Source organism: Balaenoptera borealis (genome assembly GCF_965194805.1).
Source record: "Balaenoptera borealis genome assembly, chromosome: 6".
Taxonomy (NCBI): domain Eukaryota; kingdom Metazoa; phylum Chordata; class Mammalia; order Artiodactyla; family Balaenopteridae; genus Balaenoptera; species Balaenoptera borealis.
The window spans coordinates 2,512,017-2,532,273 of NC_138863.1; positions in this window are offsets into that span (position 1 = coordinate 2,512,017).

Here is a 20,257-nt window from a genome sequence, read left to right on the forward strand (position 1 = left end):
TGTTGCGTGGGGGAGGACGGACTTGAGCGGGAAGAGGCCGGGGTAGGGGACGCATCAGAGGCTGCAGCAGTCATCCTGGCGATGAGTGACAGGATACAAAAGGGGCGTGGGCCGCGAGGGTGCACATCGCCCGTGGAATCACTCACAGATGTCCGTGCACGGGGAGGAGAGCCAGCCTGCACGAGAAGACTGGCCGTGCCAGTCAGGATGGGGCATGCCGCCCTGACGAGTGAGGGCAGGAGCACCGCTCAGGGACCCCCTGAAAATGCATCCCTGTCTGGACTCCATAACTGTAAAGGTGTTTTATTTCCTGCAACATTTAGATCAAAAGACTTTGCTTTAAGACTTGGGGCTGCTATTTCCATTTCTCTGGAGAATTCATAAGAGGGAACAGCCAGCTCCTATCAGGGCAGGCTGAAGGCAAGAGAGAGAAAAGGGCTGCTTTCCTTTCAAAAGCAAGACCCATCAAAGACCCCTGGGCTTGCCGATCTCGTGTTGCCGGAAATGAACTCGGCCCCGATAGCGGATAAAGAATGAAAATTCCTTTGGTGGAAGGAAAAAGGATCGGGTACTTGTTGTGAACTTGCCCCTCTCTCCAGGAAACACACACATGCTCTCTGAAGCCATCAAAAAAAGAGGATCTGGGCTTCCCTGGTGGCACACTGGTTAAGAATCCGCCTGCCAATGCAGGGGACACGGGTTTGAGCCCTGGTCCGGGAAGACACCACATGCCACAGAGCAACCAAGCCCATGCACCACAACTACTGAGCCTGTGCTCTAGAGCCCGCGAGCCACAACTACTGAAGCCTGCTTGCCTAGAGCCCGTGCTCTGCAACAAGAGAAGCCACTGCAGTGAGAAGCCCGCGCACAGCAACGAAGACCCAACTCAGCCAAAAATAAATAAATAAAATAAATAAACTTTTTAAAAAAGAGGATCTTCTCATTTGCTGCTTCTTCAGAGGTGAAGACACTTCTTCCACCTCCATTGCTGGCGGGGGAGACTCTGGGTGACCTCATGTTGTCCAGAACACCCGTCCACCAGAGCTATTCTCACCCTCTTCCTTACCAACGGGAGACTGCTCCACTGGAATGTTCCGGGGGAACAAGAGACACCTCACAATCACTTCCACTTACATCACTCCCACTTCCCTTTCAAAGAGCTCAACGGCGCTGAGGTTTTATGTGTAAGGGGATCCTAGGGCCACCCACGTGGTAGAAACCGGGGTTGCCAGAAGAATTTCCAGATTGCACATATCTCCCTTCCTGGATCTGGGGTCTTAATCTCATTACTAAACGTTGAGTCTTTTGCACTAAGGTATGAGTTTTCAAATATTTATAAGCAGAAGCATCATTTGTAAAATGAAATCTTACGCAGCAACCTAATTTATAGAATAAATTACTGTGGAGCTCTTCTGGCTGCAGCGGGCCCAGAGCTTCCTCTCACCCCTGGGTGGGCTCCAGGCAGCCCACAGAGCTCAGGTAGGTGCCCCCTGAAAGCCAGGGAAGCAAAGGACTCCCTCACCAGGTGGAAACGCCCAGTCTCCCCAGAGGGACAGAGGGACAGAGGGACAGAGGGACAGCTCAGGACACCAGTTTCTAGTATGTGCCTACGTGTGTCCTCAGGGGAGGTTTGTGTGAGCCCAGCAACGCACCCAGTGTTGTGTTCATTCCTGAGGATAAAAACATCTCGGACGATCTTGCCTTTGCCCCCAGAGTACTGACAGGTCTCCAGTGGGAGAAATGTAGCAGTAAAAAACAATCGTGATTCACTTAAGGAAGATGTGAAGAAGGAAAAAATATGGGAAGACACACTGTGCTTCTAAGTGTAAATTAGATTTTTAAATAAGTTAGATTTTCCCAAATTTTCATGAGTTTAATGCCACCCCCAAAATTCAACTGAATGATGCCAAAGATTATCTGAAAGAATAAACTGATAAGAATAACTAAGACTTCTGGAAAAAAGGAGCAGTGAGGGTTACTTGCCATTTGGGATATTAAAGCACATGAGAAAGTTACAACAATAAAAACAGTAACTTAAGGGTGCAAAGATCAATAGACCGATGGTGGGTGTAAGATGCACCTGAAAAAGACCCTACTAGTAAAACTTAATATTCGCTCAAAGAAGCATTACAGATGTCTAAAGAGGGGCTGGAGCATTCAACTAATGGTGTTTGAAAAACGGGCTCAATGGGAAAAACTTTAAGTTAGAGCCTCACTCCAAGTCATATCCCAAAATAAATTCCAAACAGATGGAAAAGCTAAACATAAAAAGAAACCATGACAATTTTTTAGAAAATATAGTTGAATATTTAACTGACTTCATTGGTAAGTAAGATCTTATCAAGTATGAAAACAAATAGCAGAGGAAAAAATTACCTAAAATGTAAGAGGACCTGTACCTCAAGTGATAAAATTAAGCAAATGACAAATCAAGAAAAAATATGGGTAACAAAGATGACAAAGAGTTAATATCTTACTCTAGAAAGGGTGTTTTAACACAATTATTTTTTAAAAGGCAAGCTTCCAATAGAAAAAAAAAGAGGCAAAGACCTCACAGGAAATTCACAGAAGAAAAACATAGAAATGGCCAAAAAATTATATTAAAAATATATTAAACCACATTAACCCATGTTTTCTTCTTTATAGTTTACTACATTTTCTAAATTTCATAATCAGAAGAGAGTACAGGCAGTATGGATCCGTCTCCAGAAAGCTCCAAATCAGGCAGAAACTAATCTGTGAGGCTAGGCATGAGGGCAGAGGTTCCTTCTGGGGGTTAATCTCTGGATGCGGTGAAGGGGGGTGTGGTCTCTGTACCATTCTAATCCTGACTTGTCCCCGCAGGGTCTGGCACCGGGAAGGCACCCGGTCAGTAACTGCCGAATGCTGCAGTAGTGCATTGTCCTCTGAGCCCGGCAGGTGACATCTCCCAGCGCGGCCGTGCGATGGAAGGAGAAGGGACAGTGGGGGAAGCATGCTGGTGTCTCCTGGGGGTGACAGAGGCTCAGGCCCCCCATGTTTCCCGAGAATACCCCAACTACCTCATGGCTGGGGGTGTGGGGAGACGCCGGGGTCTATTCCGCAGTCAGATGCCTGGGTTCCCTGCCCAGCTCTGATACCAACAGCGGTGGGACCAGGACCTCTCCACGCCTGTTTCTTAACCTAAAAAATGGGCAGGTGGGAGGAGGAGGAGGAGGACAGCCACCCAGGGCCCCTTGCTCAGAAGGCCTGCGCTTGGTGTAATGCCCTGTCGCCCCTGTCATGAGAGCCTGAAGGCGTTTTGAACAAAAGGCCCACACTTTGATTTTGCCCCGGGTCCCACAAATTGTGTACCAAGGCCCGATAACACTTATCCCACTGTGGTAATGCCAGGGGCGCGCCTTCAGCCTCCAGGAGCGGGAAGGGCTCAGCAGGTGGCATCTGCTGCCTGGGGGGCCCACTGGCTCATGGGGGATGGCTGGCCTGACACCTCGTAGCCTGAGGGCGCCACCTCTCCAGCCCCAGGAGGACTCCAGGGACCACTGCGCTGCTACAGGCCGGAGTGGCAAAGGTGCAGCCCACCCCCTCCTGTTCCCCCTTTCCCCTCTTCCATGGGGCCCCTCCACTGCCAGGAGAAATGCTCGCACATTCCGGGACCCCTCTCTACGACTTCCTGTGGATACTCTGAGGCTTCTGACCCTCCAGGCTCGCAGGGGGGCTGGAGTCGCCTCGCCCCCTCGCAGGTGGGCCCCGAGCAGCGGAGGTGGGTGAGCCCGCAGCCCTCCGCCCTCATGAGCCCCCGCAAAGCCACCGTGGCAGCTTTATGACGGGGCAAGCGGCCTGGAGGGGAGAGAGCTCTGCGGACTTCACTATCCTGCACAATTAGCAAAGAGATATTTCAGGAATCATATATGCAAGCAGTCGAACGGCAAATGGTTTTAATAATGGATTATTAAAAGGGTTTTTTGCCGGACTGAGAGTCCCACAGCATATAAAGCCCGAAGCACTTAGCGTAATGGATTTAAGCGCCAGCAGGCGTGTGCTCTCCGCGCAGCCCCTCTGCCGGCGGTGCTGACCCAGGGATGCTCTCGTTCCCACCCTGGTTTGTTTCCCAGCAGCCGGAGCGCCCAGGGGTGAGGCTGGATGCTGAGTCCCCCTCACCGCCTCCCAATGCAGCTGGAACCAAACCTCAAAGCCCCATCTCGCAGGGCGCTGTGGTATCTCTGCAAAGCCGCCACACAGAGTGGCTTATGAAGCAGGCCTGGTCCTCATCCCCCTCCCCCCGGATAACACTGGAGATTATTTTAATGCCTCCAGTTCTTAATTTGAAAAACAGACGAGAAAAACACTTGAGATCATCTCTAAAAGTACAGCTAAACCCTAAATTAACTTCACCTTATTTCTGCCATCCTCAACACTTTTTTTCTCTGTAGGTTAATAGTTCTTGAGAAAAACGTGCTTGCCTCACTTGGAGATGGAACAGTTTCCCCCGAGACGACAGGTCACGGGAGGGGAGAGGAAGGGCCCCGGGAAGGATCTCACTCCGTGAGGGGACAAACAGGGAACCGAGGCCAGCCAGGACAAGAGGCAAGAAGGCGGTCAGTTCCGCCGGTTCTTGGACGAGGTGTTGCGGAAGCAGCTTGGACAAAGGGAGGGAGGCAGGTGGGACGGAGGCCAGACAGGCCACCAAGCTGCCCTGTGCCGGGCCCGGCCACAGACCGGAGCCTGGCATGTGTGGGCCCAATGACCCCAGCCGGGGCCAGAGAGGGGACCCAGGCGACAGTCAGAAAGGGCTGGTCTGGACGGCGCCTTCGAGTGCAGAATCCAGCCCCACCTTACACAGCGGAAACTGAGGTCCAGAGAGGTGAACCTGCCCCCCCTTCTCACAGAGGAGGCGGGCAGAGCCGCGCATGTGCCAGGTCCCTGCCCCCAACACAGAGCCCACCCCCCTGGCAAGCTGCACAAAGCTGGACAAGCTAAGAAATGCCAGAAACAGGCACCTTAAAATGTAACTTTAAATGCACATCCTTTGCGTTTAAAGTGCTAACTCCGCACCAAGCTGAACAGGGCAGCTCTGAACCTTACTCACTTGGAGTCTAATGAGTCAAGTTCGAGCAGGAGCCCTCAGTGACCCACCCTGACCTGTTCTTCCCCTTCTAGAAGCCCAGCCAAGCCCACACCCCACACACACCTGGGGCAGCCACTCCTCTGTCACCACCCCGCCAGCTCCAGGGTGACCAGCTCGTCCCCATGACCTGGGACTGGGGGTCCCCCAAAGGCAAGACTTTCAGTTTTAAAAACAATAAAATTCCGGACACACCAGGACAAGCTGGTGACCCAGCTCCCTTCGCAGGTGTCCCTGTGCCTGAGGGCCACCCCTGCCCCCTCAGGAAGCCGCCTCCCTGCCCCCAGACAGAACACCCTCCCCGGGGTCTCCCTGCTGCTGACCGCCTTCTTCCTGACCCAGAGACACTGGTGCACATGTGGCAGCTCTGTGGTCAGGGGGGCGCAGATTAAGGATCCTGTCTCCGCATGGCGGGGTCTCTTGCTTTGCAGCTGCTCACAAAGCAGCAGTTAACCAGAGCATCACAGAGACGCTGTTTGTGAAGCACACATTCATTTGGGCTCTCCTCCCACCCACCATTCTGCTGCCGGCCACCCTCTCCCCACCCCAAAGACCAGCTTTAGGAAGTCAATGTATGATTCAGGGGTGGCTGATGTTCCAAGAGTCCTTCCTGCTCTGTGAGCACCCAGAGCTGAGTTAGCCGTTCAGGACTACATAGTACGTGAAGAAACTATCTAAGGACATAAACTGCAGCCCCATCAGAGCTGCTAGACTGTGCTGGGAACAGTTTAAACGGCCTCCCTTTCCCCAAATGAGCCAGGAGGGGTCCTTGTCCAGAGGCCCTTTCTCTCTCCTGTTGCCGCTGCGTGGGGCAGCAGAGGGGTGTGGGTGCGCTGGGCACGGAAGTCCACACCACGTCTTTTCCACAAGACACTTGGAGTGACCATCTCCCTTTCTCCCCTGGGGCCCCTCCCCACCTGCTTCTTTCTAAAAAGGGGGAAGGAAGGACGGGTGGTGGGGAATAAAAAAAGAGACAAGAAGAAAGCCTGAGGGAGATTACAGGAGGCTAAAGCACCCACACTCATACCCACCCCACACACACACTCACACATATACACACACCACACACATACACCTGCACTCACACACACATATATATACCACACATAGACACATATACACTCACACACACACTCCACACACAATCACACACACGTACACCACACACACACAAAGCCACACTAAGTTGCTGCAACTCTTCCAACTTTCTCAAATATTTTGTATAGATGTTGGCGCATTTAAATATTCTAGCACTTCTTCAATTAATTTTAATGATATATACTTTTCTAGAAAATTAATCTCTTTGGCCACATTTTCAAACTCTTTCAGCATAGACTTGTAAGAATTATTCTCTTCAAATGCTGGTTTCTCTGAGGCTATTTTCATGTAATACATTCATGTTTTCTTACATTTTTCTTGATTAACTAGCTAGTAGTTTATTCTATTTTCTTTTTCTATAGAGTGAGCTCTTGACCTTCGTTGATCAATTCTATTGTTTCTGTTTTCTAATGAGTTATTTCTGCTGTTATCTGTAGTCCTTTCTTCTGCTTTCCTTGGGTTTGTCTTTTTCTTTTGAAATTTCTTAATTTCCTCTGACAATTTTTAAATTATAAACTTATTTTCTCAGTATAGTTCCAGCTACAGCCAACAAGCTCTAACATAACTTTTTCTCTTCCATTCTTTTCTAAATATTTTGTTATTGCTGATTTGATTTCTCTCTTTTATCCATCAGATGATTGTTTTAAATTTTGCAAGAAGTTGGTCTTCTGTCTGTTTCTAATTTGTCCTTTAATTTGTATTTTCATTCTCTGCAGTTGGAGAGCACCGTCTGTGCTATTTCTGTCATTAAGGATTTATCGCTGATCCAAGGACACATAGAATAACGGTCATTCTACATCTTCAGGGTACAGTTACAATGTAGACTTTTAGATCCATCTTACATTATTCACTTAAATCAATGCAGGGTAGGAGGTGGCAGCAAGAAGGGACTTCTCTCAAGTTCGTAGGGGCACTGCCCATTGTGGGGAAGGGAAACCCAGATATTGCCTTTGTAAATATCAAGCTCCTTAAACAGGATTTTTGGTGGGTCTGGGTTCTGAGCCTGCCTACCTAGACCACAAAATTCCCACTGGGCTATCAGCCCCCCTGAGAACGGAAGGGAGAGGAAAGAAAGCTTTGCTTTAGAGGGAGAAGAAGGGGCACTGCCACTGCCCAGACCCCAAGTTAACACACAGGTCCTTACCGGCACCCAGAAGCAGGGCTTCTGGGCACCCTGTGGCACAGTGTACGCAAGGCCTCAGACCCATGGCTGGAGCTGTCAGACTTCAGGTAGACGGACGTGGTCTGGGCAGGGCACAGCTGCAGAAGCCAATGGACAGAGGACCAGGGCTCTCTCCCCTGTGACCCAGAGGGCTTCCCATGTAAGATTCAAGGGGGTGAGGCTTCAGTTTTTAAAAAATCTCATGTCAGACTTGCCACCCATCTTGGCTGGTGGATGTTTCAGTTGAATTTAACTTGATTTGGGGGAAGGAATTTCACGTGTCATCACCTGCACTCTGAATGGTGTGGTGCAATGAACACCCTTAAGCCCACTTTCCTTTTTTCCACATAATCTATCAAGACCTGAGAGGCAACTGGCAGAGTTTCTCCCACAACTGCATGTGTGAAAAGTTCTCCTTGTATTTCTGATCCTTTTTCAAATAAATATTGATATTGCATTATATATTATATACAATTTTGTGAAAATGTATAACTTGATTGTGGACTGATCATTTCATCAATGAAAAGAAACCCTCTTCATGCAGTTTAATATTCCTGCTTTGACTCAATTTTTCTGGAGTACAGTTTGAGAGCCCTACTTTATTTTTGTTTTTATTTTCTTTTTCATTTACTTACAAACATTCTTATTAATCTGTGTCCAGCTTTCTGAGAGTTAATATACAACTGGTTTGTTCTATGTGCCACCTTGAGACTCCTTTTCTTAAAGGGGGAGAATTTACTCCATTTACATTTATAATATAATGGATACATTTGGTCTTACTTTAGGAGATGGGATGTATCTAGATCTCCAGTTTTACATGCTTCCTAGCACTCTCCTTGCATTGGTTTATTTATTGCTACATTGTTTACTTTTTCCTATCTTCTGTCTTCTCTTACAGTTTGCAAGAATATAATCTAGTGTGGTTGTTTTAGCTGTCATTGTTTTTACACCTTTAAATAGACGACCTCAACCTGTATTTCTGAGTGTATGATCTTCTGCAACAAAATAATATGAAGAAATTAGTATAAGTACACTTTCCCCACTTCCCCCATTCACCTATTTTTGGGCGGTGTGCTCTGAGAATTTTATCTAACCATTTGAGTTAAGATGCTATTTTTATCTTCTAATGATTATTCATATTTTTCAGCAAACACTTATTGATCACCTACTAAGTGCCAGGCTCTGCTATTGCTGGTGGCACAGCAATAAACAAAGCTAAATCAGCCCCATACCCAAGCTCAGAAAGATTGCAGTCTGGAAGAGAAGCGAACTGTTCCATGACGAATCCTACAAAGAGACGCGTAGTCCATTTCAATTCTGAAATGCTTTTTCTTCCTCAGCCTCTCTGAGATCAAGATGTATCTTACACTTGGTGGCCTCTGACAATCTCCATCAGCCATGTGGAGACCTGATTAGATTAGGAGTCCGGACAACGTTTACGCTCTGATGGGAAGCACACTACCGTCATTCAGACCCAATGTGATGTTTAAATGGAGGCTCTGCTCACCACCTGCCTGCCCCCTCCTTCCCCGACCCACCTTTTCAGTGGATGCCTTGAGTCTCTTTTGGTTGGTTAGAACAGACCTTCAAGTCCTGGCAATAGCAGTAGAATTGTTTCTTTGAGAGAGCAGGCACACGGGACATGAGTCCTCCTGTGGCGGGGTAATGCCTTCCGGTGCCTTTACACGAGCTGGGGATGGGCAGCGGAAATATCTTGGTTTCACAGATGCTTACCCTCAAAACCTGTGGATATTGACCTACTATCTTTTGTCATCCGGCCTCGAGAGAACTCTGATGCCAGCCTCCCGGGTTCCCTTTCTAAGTGACTCGTGTTATTCCTGGATCCCTGAGACTCTACTCCTCATCCGGGACAGGCAGGGGCTTCACCTGGCACCAGATGGAATTAATAATGTTCCCTTGGACACCCTAAGATTTGTTAAAATGTAGATTTGTGTCTTCTTCAGTCACAGAAAATGTTCTCCTATTACAGCTTCAAAATATTATTCCCACTCCTTTAGGTCTGGCCTCCTTTTCACACAGCCAGTTCTCCTCACATTGCATCCCATTGCTGGCTGTTCATACCGACCAGCAGTTCTTGATTCCTTAATTTCAGAGCTTTTTGTTTCTGTTTGGGTTTTGTATTCCCACTGGTTATTTTGTCTAGAGTAGTAATTCCAGTCCTTGCTGCTCTAATAATAACTTAAATTCTGCAACTGCCTATTGGTTTCTTTATCATCTTTCCTTTATCAGCTCTCAAGCAACTTTTCATCTTATATTTCATCTCTTTCTTAAAAGTCCATATTTTCTTTATTTGTCTTGTGTGTGCAAGGGATTGAATATCTCTCTAAATTTTTTTTCTGGATAAACTTTAAAACCATTTTCCTTATTTGTTGTATGACATGTTTTATCTTTCTTATCGTTCTGGAATCTTTTTGCACAGGTCCCATGTCAAATACTTTGTTTTGCCAAAACTACAAGGATTTCAGGAAATTTTCGGATCCCGTACCAGACAGGATAAGACCAACATCTGATCTCACCAAATTGTGGATAATTCTTTCCGCTGCAACCACAGAATCTGAGATTGGGGGTGTTAGAAGAAACGAGGTGATGGAGGATGCAGGCGGTGCTCTGGTGCGCAGTGGTGATGGAGGACGCGGGGATCTCCCTGGTGCACGAGGTGCACCTCCCCAGTGTATTGTGAGCAGCTAGGGAAGGCCACCCCAGTTCCAAAGGCCAGGGCTGCCCAGAAGAATAGTCAGTGAGGCTGGGGAGATGGGCACTCCAGACAGAGGGGACAGCACAAAGTCACAGTGGTGGAGAGTTCACACTCAGGGTCAGGTGCTGGTGGCTTGGTCGAAAATGACTGGCCAGGACGTGTGCTGGGGAGGGAATCTGCCTCAAGATGCCCGAGCAGATTGCTGATTTGGATCTGGAAGATGACAGGGCTTCCTGAATTCCAGTTTAAGTTATCCTAAAGCTTCATTTTCCTTTCTACTGCTCGAGAGGAAAGAGAGGTCTTCTTGGACCAACACGTGCAGGAAACACTGATAAACCTCCCTGCCTCGGGGATTCAAAAATGCACACGAGCGTGACAAGATGAGCTGCTTCCCCAGCACGCCGGCCCCGCCCCTTCATCAGACGCCACCCGTGAGCTCTCCTCAGCCCGGGCTCCACGCCCCACACCGGACGGCGCTGCAGGAAAGAACCCTCCGGACCCCCGGCCAGTGCTGTGCTCCACCCAGAGCCCCTCGCTAAATGAGAGAGACACACACACCACACACCATCGACCACACACACATACACCATGTGCACGCTCACACACCACACCACACACACATACCAAACACACACACACACACCATACACACCACACACATCACGCCACACACCACACACACAGCACAGACATACACCACACACGCTCACACACCACACCATACACACGCACACTCACAGTTTTGCTGGCACTGTCAATCACAGGCCCCCTCGTCTCATCAGCATAAGCATGTGATCTCCCTGGGCCAGTCACAGAGCTCCATCTTCCCATGTGCAGTGATTGGGGCAGGGCTGGGCATGTGACCAGGCAGGGCCAGTCAGGTCCTGCCCTGAGATTAGCTCCGTGCGACCTGGAGAGAGTGTCTTTCCGATTGTGAGCGATGGCGTGGCTGGGGCTGCCGGGGCTGCTCTTGACCACAGGCGGTGCCAGGAGAGCCGCCCACAGGCAGGCCGAGGGAAAGGGGTGTGTGGTGTGTGTGCATGTGGTGTGTGTGTGTGGTGTGGGGCATATGTGTGGTGCGTATGTAGTATGTGTGTGTAGTGTGTGTATGTGGTGTGTATGTGTGGTATATGTGTGTGTGTGGTATGTGTGCATGTGTGTGGGGCATATGTATGGGTGTGTATGTAGTATGTGTGTGTAGTGTGGGGGGGTGTATGTGTGGTTCGTGTGTGTGTGTGGTATGTGTGTGTGTGTGTGTGGTATGTGTGGGGTGTGTGTAGTATGTGTGGTTCATGTGTGTGTGGTGTGCGTGTGTGTGTGTGGTGTGTGTGGTGTGTGTATGTGTGGGGTGTGTGTAGTATGTGTGTGGGGTGTGTGTAGTATGTGTGGTTCGTGTGTGTGTGGTATGTGTGGTGTGTGGTGTGTGTGTGTATGTGTGGGGTGTGTGTGTATGTGTGGGGTGTGTGTAGTATGTGTGGTTCATGTGTGTGTGTGTGATGTGTGGTTTGTGGGGGTGGGGCTAAGGCTCCCCTCGTGTGCTGCGCCCCTTTGAGTTGTCACCGGAACCAGGAAGTCTGAGCAACCCCCTGCCTCCAGGCCGGACGTGCTTCCCGTGTGACCTTGAGTGGAAGTGTCCTCCGAGCCTCTGTCGTCAGCGTGTGAAGTGTGGCAGGACTGGGCCATACTGGGCTCCCGTCGCTCCCCACGATTCCCACATGAAATCCTGCACAGCAGCGGCGCAGGTGCACTGGACAGGGGGGTGGAGGCCGCGGGTTGCGGATCACATCGTGGCCTCCTGCAGCTGTGCTTCAGACAAGTGCCTCCCAACGTCTCTGACTGTCTCTGAACTGCTCAGAGGAAGCGCTGATTAATGTCACACTTCACGTGTCCACCATGAGACCAGGAAGGCCCTCAGAGCTCCTTCAAGCCCGCGGTGTCTGTACCTTCGCCCCATCGGTCACAGATGAAACCGCGGTCGCTCTCGGAGGAGACGAGGACGTCCTGCAGCTTTGCCGCAGACGAATCACTGGAACTCGAATAAGGAAAAAGGCAAGGGCCGGGGAGCGAGTGGAAGGGAAGGAGGAGCTGCCTGCAGAAGGAATGGATTTGTGCGTGCACTTTGATCCTGCTGTGATTTTCATTTGTTTTAGCCACATCCTCCTCACTGCACCACTCAGCCAAAGGTGCTTTAAATTAGATGGAGCTAGGAAGCCCTTCCCCTCCTCCTGCCCTGCCCACAGGCCATGGTCTTCAATCAGTGTGAGATGTATAATCACGCCATGCTCAAATGTAACTGGAATAAATTGAGACAAATAAATAAACTCAAAGGCACCACATGCATCTGGAATGCTCTTTGCCATGGTTTCCTAACATGCCTGCAGACAGCTAGCTCTCAAGGCAAACAAAAAGTGGCAGTATTTACCCAGTTTCAATTTGGAGCATGTTAAGAGCCCCTGACTCACAGATCGCTGCTGGTGGAAAGTGCACACAAACCAGTGTTCATCACCACCGTGTTCATCATTCCCTTCCCTTTCCTGCATTCCTCTCTTTCCCAGTGATCCAGGTTGAACAGGGACTTATATTGGATTCACCGGCCTTCCCTTCTACCTGTCTTCAGTGGCACAGTACAGAGGTCGTGGTGTCCTGAGAGCAGGAAGATGGGAAATGAGAAGTGAGCCCAGGACCTTTGATTAAAGAGCAAACCGGCGCCCAGCCTGGCAGCCTCATTTTGCTCAGCTGTCAGGGGAGAGCCGTCCATCGACAATTTCCTCTCCTCTGTTCTGGTGAAAGAGGCAGATGCCTCCGGGCTGTAAGGGAGGCCCTGAAATGAACCTCTTACCTTTCAAAACCTTCTTCTGCAGACCTTGCTCCCATGAACAGCCACGTGGCTCTGGATTCACCAGCACCTGGAATCCTCCCCTCCCCTCTAAGGGAACATCAAGTCCGTTTCTACCTTCGGGAGACACATGTGTGGGCTCTGCTCCTGTCCCGTTGGGCACAGCTGTGACAGCCTCAGGGCCATCGCCCCCAGCGTGGAGATAAAGCTTCAACGGTGCCGAGATGAGCGTGATAGCTAAAGACTGAATCATGTCCCTGTCCAAGGACTGACAAAAAAGACTCGTAACCTTAAATATATCCATTTATAAATAACATCCCTTATTTCCTGTGATTCCAATAACTTCATACAATGAACCGCAAGCTGGCCACGCCTCTGAGGAGGTCCCTACGTCTGACGCTCCACAACTGTCCGTCTCTCTTTGCTCTCTTTAGATCTTCTTCGGCTGCAGAACGCCCACTCTCCCTGCCTGTACGGGCATTCCAGTTTGCTAGTGGGGAATCACCTCTCCCCTGTTGCCCATGGTCTGTGGGAAGGTGTTCTCCAAGTAGACCATGGTTCTATTGGTCAAGGTTCTCCAGAGGAGCAGAACCAACAGGATATACATGAGAGAGATTTATTTAAAGGAATTGGCTCAAGCAGTTGTGAAGGTGCAAGTCCAAACTCTGCAGGGTGGGCCAGCAGGCTGGAGACCCAGGGCAAAGCTACAGTCTAGGTCCCAAAGGCCAGCTGCTGGCGAAATTCCTTCTTGCTCAGGGGAGGTCAGTCTTTGGTCTTTCCAGGCCTTCAACTGATTGGGTGAGGCCCACCCACATTAAGTCCACAGATTTTTTTTTTTTTGGCTGTGTTGGGTCTTCGTTTCTGTGCGAGGGCTTTCTCCAGTTGCGGCGAGTGGGGGCCACTCTTCATCGCGGTGTGCGGGCCTCTCACTGTCGCGGCCTCTCCCGTTGCAGAGCACAGGCTCCAGACGCGCAGGCTCAGTAGTTGTGGCTCACGGGCTTAGTTGCTCCGCGGCATGTGGGATCTTCCCAGACCAGGGCTCGAACCCGTGTCCTCTGCATTGGCAGGCGGATTCTCAACCACTGTGCCACCAGGGAAGCCCAAGTCCACAGATTTAAATGTTAATCTCATCCTAAAACACCTTCATGGAAACATCTAGAATAATATCTGACCAAATATCTGGACACTGTGGCCCAGACAAGTTAACACATAAAATTAACCACAACAGGATAATTCCAGGTAATCAGCTTCCGTTTACAGAAGGGGCAGGGCCCGGAACACACCCTCACTGGAGAGGCAATAACCGGAGGGCAGGGCCGGGGATCCACGCCTTCCCCTAAAGCCACGCTGTGGCACTTCCTGCCTCCTGCTTCCTGGCGTCCAGAGCCACCTTCACTTCTGTTCACTCCACACATGGCGTGCAGCCCCTGGTGGGTTCTGGGGGCATCTCTCCTCGCCCCCCCCGCCCCCGAGAAACACATTCAATATCCTCCCAATAAAACCAACTGGGATGGGGCGCAGTTCTTGAAGGTAATTCTTAGAATCTTTTTTCCATTCCTTCCTATGCATCTCTTTCAACTTCTTACTTCTTGGAGCAACTCTGCTGATTTACACATCCCCCAAAATCATCCATTTCATCTGATGTTTTAATGTATTAGGATAGAGTTTGTGGCAGAACTCTTCAAAAATGTTCAAGCTGCTCCCCACACTACCCCAGGCCCTTGCAGGGTCACGTGACTGTTTCTGACCAATAGGCTTTGAGCAGGTGTGATGTGTGTCACTTCTGGGCCAAAATATAGAACAGCCAGTGTGTGACTCTCCAGTATTTCTCCCCTGCTATACTATCCCAGACAGTAGCGTCTCAGCAGCCTGGGTCCCTGAGTGTCTGGGCGGGGCAGAAACCCTGCTGACCTATGTTGGACGTGGAGCCCGAGGAGGAAATAAATCTCTGTGGCTTTAAACCTCTGAGACACCACTGTTGGTTCTATCTCATTCCTAATATCCTCTCCTCCCCAAGAATACAAAAACATTCTCCTATATCTCCTTCTGCAATTTTGCAGTCTTCTTTTCTTACATCTAATCTTCAATCCAGCTGGAATCCATTCGAGGTATGACATGGAAAGGGATGCTAGTCTTCAGGTAACTTTTTTCCCCTAGAGCTAGCCAATTGTCCAAAATCTTGTATTCAATGTTCCCTACTTATTTGAAATGCCACCCTTATTAAATGATAAATTCCTCCACGTCATGGAATCCATATCCGGAATCGCTGCATTGGTGACTCTGTACTGATGGAAATTGCAGATCGTTGTAAAGGTCAGTATGTTTGGGCAAGTTATTTGGCGTGTCACCCATCACCCTGGAGTCGGTACCTCCCCCGGACTCACACACCTAATACCAACGGGCCAGGAGCCTCACGCCAGGGCCACGTGTGCAGGTGTCAGAAACGGATCAGAAGGCGTCAGAAACCTTGCAAGGAGCAAACACTGGGGGTTAAGACTCACACGGACCGCCAGTTTTCCTGAGGAAGGTCAAGGGGATTTGCCAAACCCACTTGAAGAACAAAAAGTGAGAGCTTCCCGACGGTGGACGCAGAGGGTGGTGACGGGACCTCCCGGGAGCCATCAGCCCCGGAAGGCCTCCAGCTCCAGGATGGAGAAGCAGAGGCTTGGAAGCAACATTCCTGATGCCAGGACAGCCTTGAGATTGTTGACATAGAAACGCCAGATCAGAGCCCTGTGCTCTTGGGCACCTTCCCAGCGCTGGCTGAGGCCTTGACCCCGTCCAGCACTCGGAGCCGGGTGGGGCAGGACAACCACGGCAGCCAGGTTTGTGCTGTACCCCGGGGACACCCCATCTGGCAGCTCAAAACATCGAGGACCAAATACCTGGCTCCTTGCTGCGTCTCCTCTTTCTCAGGCCACAACTGCTTCTGACAAAAGGGGAAGGAGGCACAGGGAATCAGACAAATACAGTCGGTTCCTGTTTCAAAATGTCATTCTGCCCCCAGTAAGCTGAATGGTCTATGAGAATCTGCGTTCGTGAGGTTCCTTGGATTTTATTCATTTTTCCTGATTTCAAAATCCACTTGAATTTTACTCTGTTCTTCCAGTTCAAAATGGCAGGCTACAGTATTTACATCTTCTACCACAAATCCCATTGAAATGACAAAATAAATGTGGAAATAAAAATATACTTCCTGCAGCACTGAAAATGGGGAGCGGTGCCATAATTCTGGAAGACATAAAGTAGAGAGCATTACTTTGATGCAAACTCCACGCAGAGCTGAGAAGCCCAAAACACAGCTCAGGCTTGGGACTGGGCCCTTGGAGAGGAAGGGCACTTGGTTTTCCCTGAGGAGCCTCAGAAAAAATTCGTGTTTGGGGACATTTGTGGCTTTGAGCAGCAGAGGGGCATGGGACAGCTATGGGGGTCACAGAAGACCTCATAGGTGTAGAATATACACAGAGAGCTCAGCCAAGACACTCCCTCTTCCCTGACCAGGCTACGGCCGGTGAGAACAGTTCCCTAAGTGAGGGGGCGACCTGCCTGGGGGCCATAACAAGAGCTTATGGCCGCAGAGAGGTGTGAAGCAGTCCCCTCCCAGTCCCCAACACGAACAGAGGAAGACAAAGGAACAGAGGCTTGGGAGGGTGGCAAAGTCACCCCGGGATAACGCCTCCCTGGAACCTGCTAGCATCGGGACGTTCCAATAACTTCGATTAGTAAAAACCAACCCAAGAACTGCAGTCCAAGAACCAGAAGATCCCATGAGCCAATCTCTGCTGCTTGGCACGGCTGAGCTGTCGGCTTGGCCATCTCACTAAACCAGCACCATCCCAGCCCCTGTACTAGGCAAAGGGAACCACCTCCCAGCCCTTGGAGTGGCCTGAATATGTACTAAATTGGATACTCAGTTGCAGATCTAAAAGCTACTTATGGTTGCCAGGGCTCGGAACACAGTCTGCCAATTAACATTATACTTCCATGCTCTATAGCACTAGCACGCCACCTCCTCCCTCCTGATGCCCACCACCCACCCCCCGCCTTTTCTGCACATGCCATGTCCTGGGGGGCGCTATGCTCGTTCCTACCACGTGACTGACGGGAATCCCACCATGCACTGGGGTTTCCACTTCTCTCCCAGTTCCTGGGGAGGATCCTGCTGGGAGGACTGGTCTCCCCCATCTCAACTCTGGCCCTCCCAGAGGGCACTTGGCTCTGCTGAAGCCACGGCCGACCCAGCCCACACAGCCTTGGGTGGTGTTGATGGGATCTGGTTTGGGGCCTCACCCCCTCCCGCTCCCCCTGGCTGCAGCACATTCTGCTGGCTGGGTTGTCCCGGACAGGACGCCTTGATCATTTGCACCCAACCAATCAAAGTCTGTCCAGTGGCCTGAGCCCCCAGGAACCTGGACAGCCGGGTGACTGGCTTCGCCTACCCACTCAGAGCCAGAGGACACGCGCGTCCCACCCATCTGCCCCTCGCTGCCACGTAGGCTTCCCGCCAAGGGCTGGACCCCTGAGCCGCTGCAGCCTCCCGGGTCATCTGTCACTGCAGCCATCCAAAAGGACCGCCAAGAAAGGGAGCCCCTGCCAGCATTCGAGGTGGGAAGTGATGAGATCCAAACTGTATTTCAGGGAAATCTGCTCTCCGAGACAGAACTTGGACCAGGTCGGGTAATTCATTTGCTTGAGATCCCGGGAGACAAAGGATTCTGGAAAGTCCAAGCGTTGGTTGTCAGGAAGGTTTGCATTCGAAATTCAGCTCTGACTCTGACAAGCTACGGGCCTGCGAACGACTCGCCAACCTTCTCCCGACACCAGCTTCTCCTGGACAATGGCGTGAAACCCCACCTGGCTGGGTCCGCCAGGGATGTCATCTCGAACCGGCCATGCCTGACACGTGGCGGATGCTCATTAGTGGCACCGCACGTGTGGGTGCCAGCTGTGGCTGGCGTGGACGTTTCCCGTGACTCCGTGTTAGCAGGTGCCGTTTTGGTGGCCGTTGGTACAGAGTGTAGGACCCAGGAGGCCCCCTCCACCTCCCAGCTTCCCAAGAACTGTCGGGTCCCTTCTCACTGCGTTTAAGGAGAAGACTTCAGACCAGAGAATCAAGTGCTGTGCAAATTCATCGCGGCCGAGCCCTCCAGAATTGTCCATCTGGGTCAATCGAGAGAGAGAGAGGCCTCCCTTCTCAGAAGTAAGACACCACTGTGCCCCCTTCCCGCTGCCTCAGGCCGTGGGGTGACATCCCCCAGAAGAAGGCCCATCTCGTCCACCTGCAAGAAATGTCTGCAGTGCTCTGGAGCTGGCTTTGCTCAGCCTGAAGTAATTACAGACATGTGTCAGCACCCGACCCCGGCCAGACCGCCACAACCCTGCTGCAGACCCTCATTATCCCCAGGCCTGTGGGACTTGGCCAGTCCAGAGCTGGACCTGGGGAGGTTTGACCTGATGGCATCAGAGACAGAAATGCAAGAGCTATGAGGCCAAGAACCTGCAGTGAGGACCAGGGGGCAGAGGAAGTGAAAGGCGCCACCCTCCCAGGTGACAAAGGAGGGGCTGCCGCCAGGTGGGTGCTGCCTAAGGGGTCGGACATAGCATCTCTTCTTGGCTGTGGGAAGCCAGAGAGAAGAGTTTGGGAATGGGCGCCCAGGCCCGTTCCCCACCACCACCTCCCTCCCAAGCGGGGCTATTAAAACCCCTTCTGGCCTCCAGATGCGGGCCTGCAAGCTATTTCCCTTTTGTTATTTCAAGCTCGGGGCCTTGATCTTTTGCCACTTTGGAAGAAGCAGAGAAACAAAGAGGTCTGGGGCTGTTGCTTAACAGCGAGGCTGGCTTCCCCGCTCTGGGCCAGCATCTCTCCGCTCCTCCGAGCCGAGCACCGAACCATCCCTTTGATGGCGTCACGCAGGGGATCTGCAGGGAAGTGGGGCATGAGCGCCCCTGTCCTCCCACAGTAGCGCTCAGCAGCGCCCTCTCCTGACGCTGGCGCCTGCGGCTCACTGGAGGGACCTGGCCAGCCCCTGATGTCTTCCTTCTTGCCGCGGCCGCCAGAGAGCAAGAGGTAAATAAGGCTGCGGCTCCTGCTGCCAGCAACAGGTGGTTGCAGGGTGTGTGCCCTGAGCACCTGGGGCTGCCAGGCCCTGGACCCCACTTCACTCACTCGAACCAAAGGTGCAAAATGCCCGGCAGGGCCGTGCTAGCCCCTGACGCTGCTGCAGCCTGCTGGGAAGAGCACTGAACTGGGAGTCCACAGGCTGCGTCCCGCCTCCAGGTGGGCAGGGCTTGCTTGCCTTGTTGGCCGCTGCGGCCCTGGCTCTGAACACAGGGCTGGGCCCAGTGGGGGATACGGCAGACACTTGCTGAACAGTGGAAATTCCAGTTCTGTCACTGGGAGCCGTTAGGACCCTGGACGTCCCATCCATTCCTTCACTCACTTCCTCATTTATTCACGCACCCAGCAAGTACACTCCGAGCCTCGTAATCAGGTACCAAGGGCTACGACGCTCTGATGGCAGGACGCGGAGAGCGTCTCACTCTCACCCCGACGGCGGAGAAGCAGGGCACGCTTCTTTCAGGCTGACGCCCAAACCCAACTGAGCCTGAAGGGTGGAGAGAAGGAGGAAGGAAGACCATTCCAGGTGGAGGGTGGAGCCTGTGGCTACCTGGAGACGCAAGAGTGGGACCCCCCGGGGGCCTCTAGGGACTTAGTCCTGTGCCGTTAAAGCAAAAACTGCCAGCGGGCAGAAATGAAGATGCAATGAAGGGCAGGGGAGGCCCAGGCCCCGCGAGGGGGGATGTGCTTTATCCTGTGAATCCTGGGAGTAACACAGGGCTCAGAGCGGGGTGTGCGGCCCAGCTGGAAAGTGTGAGGCGCAGACTAGACTGGGGGCTGCAGGCGAGCAGCCTAATAGAGCGGCCGCCACACCCGGGAACAGCAGCGAGGGGCCCCCAGGAGGTGGCAGGAGGAGGCAACGCTGAGAACTATTGGGATTAGACAGGGACAGGTGACAACCACGCCACCAGCTTCCTCCAGAGCAAGTTGTGGAGTGGGGGTGGGAGAGGGACTCAGCTTGGCCGTATGCCAGGTGAAGTGACTGAAACAGGTGGCAGGATGCCAGGCCAAGGGCAAGCTGCGCTGGGAGATCAGGAGGGCAGTGTGGGCTAGAGCCTGGGAGGGACCTGAAGCCACGCGAACACGGGAAAGCAGAGGCTGAGGACGGAGAGAATCCAGGGAAGCACCCCTATCCAAGCGCCAAGGGCCGGGCTAAGAAATGGAAAGGGGGCGGAATGCCAGGAGGGGTCCTGGGGTGGCTCGGCCCGCCCTAAGGAAACACA